This window comes from Protopterus annectens, chromosome 8.part1 (genome assembly GCF_019279795.1).
Source record: "Protopterus annectens isolate FY-2018-M chromosome 8.part1, PAN1.0, whole genome shotgun sequence".
NCBI lineage: Eukaryota > Metazoa > Chordata > Ceratodontiformes > Protopteridae > Protopterus > Protopterus annectens.
Genome location: NC_056742.1, coordinates 73,631,188 through 73,638,402, shown reverse-complemented (window position 1 = coordinate 73,638,402; position 7,215 = coordinate 73,631,188). Strand labels below are relative to the sequence as shown.

At 31.4% G+C, this 7,215-nt stretch overlaps 1 protein-coding gene across 1 annotated transcript in view; it reads left to right on the top strand.

The window, feature by feature from the left end:
* Positions 1-599: 599 nt before the first annotated feature.
* ZNF507 (zinc finger protein 507) overlaps positions 600-7,215 on the top strand; it is a 245,546-nt gene continuing 238,930 nt past the window's right edge. The window contains exon 1 of the mRNA XM_044081681.1: positions 600-710. The gene's annotated coding sequence lies outside the window, so the exon portion shown is untranslated. The remainder of the gene's footprint in view (positions 711-7,215) is intronic.

Here is a 7,215-nt window from a genome sequence, read left to right as displayed (position 1 = left end):
TTAAATAATCACTTTGACCTAACACCTGCACCCTCATAACACCAAGATTTTTTTAAATGTATGATAAAAATGAGATCTGCCACCTTTGCGTGTTTCTGCTTCAGAAATCTTTTGGCAGTGGAAGTCCTGTGCAGCTACCATGTAATCTTCATCCTTTGCATTCAGAAAGCAGCAGCTCTGATCTTTGAATAGTAAATTGAATTTAGTAGGGCAGTAGAAGTGCAAAGTAACCTGTTCTAACCTAGCTGTTCTTTTGCTTGCACTTCCTCATCAAAGGATGGTTAGTGATGAGTTTCTGTCCTTAACTGTATTAACAAAATCTCCAGACTGTCTGCTAGTAGCTACATAAATGTATTTTCTGCTGCATTGATACTGTCTGCAAGAGATGATGCGTAACATGCACTTGAAGCAGAAATGTTGCTTCTTTGTATTGTTGCTGCATTATACATTTAACTTGTTATAAATGTATTATATTTGAATGTCCTATGATGAAAGCCATTTATTTCTTCTAGTCATGCTTCAAGTTTTTGATGATGTGCTCTAGATGACTAAGGTGTTAGCCCAAAATTAAATTTACTGTACATTTCATCTGTAGGAGAAGCCACTTCAGTACAGAAAGTGCACAGGTGTGATATATGTGCCTACACAAGTACAACATATGTTGGTGTGCGGAACCATAGAAGAATCCACAGTTCAGAGAAGCCATACAGGTTTGTTAAAATCGATTGCTTATATGAGAAGGTTACATAAAATTTAGGTACACAGCTTTATGATATTTAGCATTGATTCAAGTAGGACAATTAAAGTTGTGAGTTTGACTATACATTTGGTGTAATAAATGGCAATTATTTACTGTATTGCTGAATGATTTCCATAACTGATTTTTTTAACAGAACTAGTATTAAATTAACTTGTTTCTTTTCGATTGAAAGTTATTTTCCTATATACTTTGCAAGTTAGTTGATTACACCACACTCAGAGCAATGCAACATTTTTGCAGTGTCTTCTATGTGAATGTATGATTTAAGAAGTGAATGTATGACTGAATTTTTTTTTTCTTTATTTTTTTTGTTTATCTAGCATTTGTGTTTAGTTTGTTTGTTAGGTTGATGACATTTTTGCTATTACTATAATTTTGTCTTCATTATTTAACCAGCCAATGGATAAAAGAAACAAGGTCCACCCTCACGTCTCATATCATCTGGCTTTGTGATCTATTTAGTGTCTGCGCCTGTGTACTTACCTTAGTGACTGCTGAGATCTTTTTGCACTAGTTAAATATAGCTACATTAAAGTCTGAAACTCTGCTCCCTGTTTGATAGACTGCTTACTTATTTAATGGTCCATGTGTTACATGCATATAATTCTGTTTAAATTTTCACATTTCTACTTCCTTCTTACCCATACTTTTCTTCATTACTCCACTTCTGTTTTTGCTCCAGACATTAAAAAAAAAAATTTCTCATAGAGCTTTGTAGTGTAGTACTTCAGCTTAGTTTTGTGTACCACCTTTGTGTATTACCAGTCTGCAGCAATTTGTGTAGCCTGTGTAATGTTAATTGCTTGTATTACTAGGTCTGTTTTGTTTAGTTCACAATTCCCTTTTTAGGTGTAACAATTCTGCCTTTGTGTTATATCGACACTAATAGGATCATACGAAGTTACTAAGCTAATGGCTCTGGGGCCCTTACAAGCCTAGCCTACAGTTTATCCCCAAAAATAAACCTCAGTCAGCATCTGTTACCACTGTCAATGAGGGACACAGGTGGAACCCCCGGGACATATATTTGTGGTTTTCCAAGCACTCATACCATCTTCCTTAATCTTTTCTCCTGTCCACCTTTTTCCACTTCATCCCCCTTTAATCTTTTTTAATTACTTACATTGATGTTAGTGACCAAACACGTTTATACTACTACTGTAATCCAGTCATCCATCCACAACCCTTTTTCCCATTTTTCCACATGCAGTCAGGGTGTCACTTCCACAGTGGTAGTCCTCTACAGCGAATGTTCACACCGCTGGATGGCAGATTCTGCAACAGTGAGGTTCTTCATTTTCTTCCTTTCATCTTGAATAACACAATCTCGGGCAGTAGAATAATGCTCTTGTCCCCGCTTTAGTTGAAAACATACATGGACTGTAATGCTCTTACTTCAGTGCACAGATATACTAGAATATTCTAATTTTTACATGATGTAATTTTTGGGATTCTGAGAATTAAATACTTTTCCCGAAGTTTTTATGTATATATATATATATATATATATATATATATATATATATATATATATATATATATATATACAAGCAAAATTCACCAACAGTAATGTGTACAGTTATAGTTCATTTAAGGAGAATTTACCTCTAAGAAATTAAATATTAAGTGCGATGTATCCTCTAAAATACAAGTGTAAGTACTTACAGTGGATATAAAAAGTTTACACACCTCTGTTAAAATGCCAGGTTTTTGTGATAAATGAGACCACAATAAATCATTTCAAAACTTTTCCCACCTTTAATGTGACCTATAACCTGTGCAATTCAATTTATATGGTTAGGTAATGTATTCCATATTTTTGTTATGAAGTTTGAGAACAAGGAATCACCAGCTGTGTTTTTGGCTTTCGTTACCTCCAGAAGGAATTTGTTACTGGAGCAGAGAGTTCTTTTACTGGTGTGAGGGTGTAGTAGATTTTGGTGTGCAGGAGTTTTCTCTGGCTGATGTAGGATTTTATGGGTTAAGGTAAATTGATTATATAAGAGGAGGTGTGGGAGTTCCATCCAATTAACTTGTTTTAGAACTGTGCAGTGGTGTACCCTGTAAGGAGAGTCAATGGCAAACCTAGATATTTTGTTGTAACAGGAGTTGTGTTTGGGTATTTCAGTCTTTGTATGATTAATGAAAATTGAAGAGGCACAAAGGAGTGTTGAGAGAAGGTGTGTGCAGTTCAGTGGCAGACTTGGTGTTTTTAGTAAGGAACTGTTTGTGACTGTTTCTATATAGAGCATCCAGATTTTGTGTACTTTATGGTCTGAAAGATGTTTAATCAAATTTCATATTGTCAGTTTGTATGCCTAACAAATTTGTGTGGATTACAGGTGAAATAGTGGTTTTATTACTGGACAAGATATTTTTTTTCAAAATGTTTTGTTTTCCAAATAATGTAATGTTTAACAATACATTCATCAATAAACAAGTATTATAAACCTTTATATACACAATGTAGAATTGACCTGAACAAAGGAGGGAAAAAATTAATAAAATATATTTTATTAGTAACACAAATTTATAATATTCAATTAATAAAGTATAAAGTTACACAATTATTTAGGGTTCATTTTTAATGTCTCAATAAGAGTTAACATTTTTTCCCCAAGGATTGTTTGTCCATGTTTTAGGTGAAATTCTCGATTCCTTCACCTTGATTTCTAATGTCGCTGTTTCTTCCATTAATCTCAAGAATTATTCCAGAGTAGGTTCTTGTGAAGACTTCCACTTTCTAGTTATACATTTCTTTGCCACAGCTAGTATGGACCAAAGTGTAGGTATAGATCTTTTTTTTTCGTTCCAGTAGTATCATTAACATTTAAGAGGACTAAAGATTTGGTTAAAATAAAGGTATTTGTGAATATAGCTTGGAGAAAAATAGTAATTTCTTCCCAGAATTTTTTTATATTGATACAGTCAAAAAATATATGAAACCAATCAGCTTTACAGTTTAAAGAACATCTCCAACAAATGGATTTATCAAGTGACTTAAATTTGCCTAGCTTATCAGGTGTAATAAAAGCCCTGTGAATATATTTTCATGTAAATATTTTCCATACTTTTAAATTAAATGTTAAGTTAACCGAACATAAAATATTTGTTTTACGCTCAGTTAATAGATTAGTGTGATATCCTTTTGAAATGAAATTCCAAGATCTTGCATTAGAGTTATTTTTATATGTTATTAATATTTTGTATAATTTTGAAATTAGATTTGTCTAGTTATAATTGTCATAAACAACTTCAGACATTAGACTTATCAAATTTGGGCTAGATTTATAAGGAGAATTAATAATTTTATTATTAGGATCCTTAGCATATGATAATATGCTTTGTAGTATCAACCAATCTGCTGATGGAATGTTATATTTATTCTGAGTTTGTTGAATGTGTAATACTAGCTGATGCTCTATACAATGTTGCCAACAAGTTAAGTTTTTCCCCTTCCATCTAGTTAAAATATTATGAATTTTATTGAAGAAATTCTTTGTAGAGCTAAATGGTATTATCAAGTAGAGCTAAAGGGTATTAAAGTCTAGCCAAATCTTAATGTCCGTGTTAGTATATATAAATCTTCTGAATAAATTGTAAATATTTATATTTAAGTTTGATGATTTTGTTATTATATTGAATATTAAGTCAATATGTGCCACATCCTATTTTGTTCACTTACTGTACAATTTTTAATTATTTTATTTTCATTTAGAAAAATAGTGTACATTGTTTTCCATGTTGAAGAATTAGGATGTATCCAGTTAATGACAGCTCTTAATATGGAAGCTTTTATGTATGATTCTAGATCTAGAAGTTTAATTCCGCCCATTTCCCAAGATCTAATATGATGTTTATAGGCTATTCTATTTCTTTTAGGAAAGTTTAATAGAATTGTATTTCTTTCTTTCAAAATTTTCTTATTGGGTACTATAGGAATAGCTTGTGCAATGTAATTAATTTTTGGAAGTATTGTTATTTTTATTATTTGTAATCTGTCTTCAGATCTCAAGAACATTTTATTCCAGCTTACTATTAACATTTTTATTTTATTAATTATGTTGCTATAATTTGTGGCTAACCTAGATTCCAAATTATCACGTAGTTGTGTCTTTCGGCTTTTCACGATTAGGGGTCGCCACAGCGGAACTCCGGTCTGCTAATGATTGGCAGTAGATTTTTACATGCTGAGTTGCCAGCCCTGATGCACAACCTTCAACAAAGGTATGCCCATTCATGCATGTCTCCAGACAGAAGGCGCTCTAGCTGATAATCAAATGGGACAATGTCTTACTGTGAGGTGACAATGCTACCGCAATAGTGTTATTCCTAAATATTTTATTATGGGAACTTGTTTTCCTATCACACAGTTTGTAGTTAAGGTAAGTTCTCTCTTTTTATTCAAATGTATATAATTAGATTTTCCCTTGTTAAATCTAAGGCTGGAAATATGATAAAACCTTTCCACTATTTCATCTAGTGTTTGTACTGATTTCTCCGAGACCTATAAAGTGAGTAAAACCTCATCAGCAAATATTTTTTTAATTGAGTTGACCATATACATTTATGCTTGATATATTAGAGTTGTGGCGTACTAATGAGGCAAATAATTCAATTCCTAAGCCAAACAGGATGGAAGACATCGGACATACCTGCCTTTTTTGTGCCTTTGGTTATTTCAATAGACTTGGAGGTAAATGGCCCAAGTTTTACATAAGCCCAATTGCTTTTATAAATATTCTTTATTGGTGTAATAAAATTAGTAGGAAATTCAAACAATTCTAAAGCCTTAAAAAGAAAATCCCAGCTCAACGAATCAAAGGCTATTTCTATATCCAAAGCTACTATTAGAGCTTCTTGGTTGTTTCTGTTTAGAAAATCTATGAGTGTTAGAATTCTTTGTATATTGTCATGTGTGTGTCTTTTATAAATGAATCCTGTTTGATCCTCATTTATTATGTATGTCAATGATTTTTTAATTCTACTAACTAATATTGACATGAAGATTTTATAATCATTAAGTAAAGATATTGGCCTATAAGATTTACACTGTAAAGGGTCTTTGTTTTCTTTTATAATGGGTGTAATTAAGGAGTATCTCTATGAAATTGGAGTTTTGTGCTAGAATTTCATTCAAAGTTTTGTGAAACAGTGATATTACTGAAGATGGAAATATCTTGCACAATTCATTAATTATTCCATCAATTCCGGTGTTTTATTACTTTTACTTTCCTTGATATTTTTGAGTAATTTCTTTTAGCGGGATTTGTTTTTGAATGTCTAACTTTTCCTTTTCTGTTATCGCCTTTACCTTTACTAATTTTGGGTCTGAATTTGACGTATTAGTTATATGTGAAGTATCATTATAATAGTCAGAGAAATAAATGCTTCTAGTACATAATTTATATCTGAAACCTTTTTGTTTTTTTCCTTCCTTCATGTATAATACTTGTAATATTATTTTCAATCTAATTTTTTTTAATCTTATTGCTAAATTATGCTTATGTTTGGGTGATACTGTATAGGAACTAAGTTTTAACCTTTCTACAGCTATATTAGTTTTGTGAGTTAGAATTTCATTACATCTTTTGTTTGTCTTCCACTGCTTTTTTATGATTATTTTGTGTGTAAGTAGATGAATAGTGAGATCTGTAATTTGTTTTTGGATGTTACATAATTCTGATTCCCAATTTTTTTAGCCTTTTTTTATACCATGAAATATTTTTTTCCATTTAGATAGGCTTTCAAGGTATCCCAAAGATTAATTACATTTATTTCAGTAGTGTAGTTTATATCTAAAAAGAATAGTACTTCTGGATCTAACCAAGGTTTAAATTGTTTTAATTTTGTAATGTAAGCTGGAATTCTTGACATAAAAATGAATTTCTTATATGTATGTATTTTGAGAATTAATGAATTATGGTCTGAAAAGGGACAAGGGATTATGGAAAATTTTATTATTTTTGAGTTTAGCTCTTAAGATATGAAGATTTTCATCATTTCTTGTATGTGTCCCAAATCTGTGGTCTTGGTGTGAAAATAATAATGAATTGTTCTCCTTGTAACTAAATGTATCAATTAAATTTAAACTTTCTTCCCATTTCCTAAGTAGCTTCCCTATAGAACTTGTACTTAAATTTCTTTTGCTTGTGGTCTCCGATTTATCCAGTATTCAATTAGTCCCCTCCCAAAATCAAATTTCCTTTATATACTCTAGTTATTAGATCCATGTGTTTTCTTATTTTCTCAACCCCAATACCTGGAAACCAATATATGTTTACTAGTGTCCAGAATCTATTGTTATATTTTACTATTACTGTGTGTAGGAGTCCTTTATCTTCATATTTGCAAATGATTTGAGTCATAGTGACATTTTCTTCCATAAAATTAAAGTTCTCCTAGTCTTTTTCTTAAATGAAGAGTGAGATAAGATCATATAGTCATTAGGATTC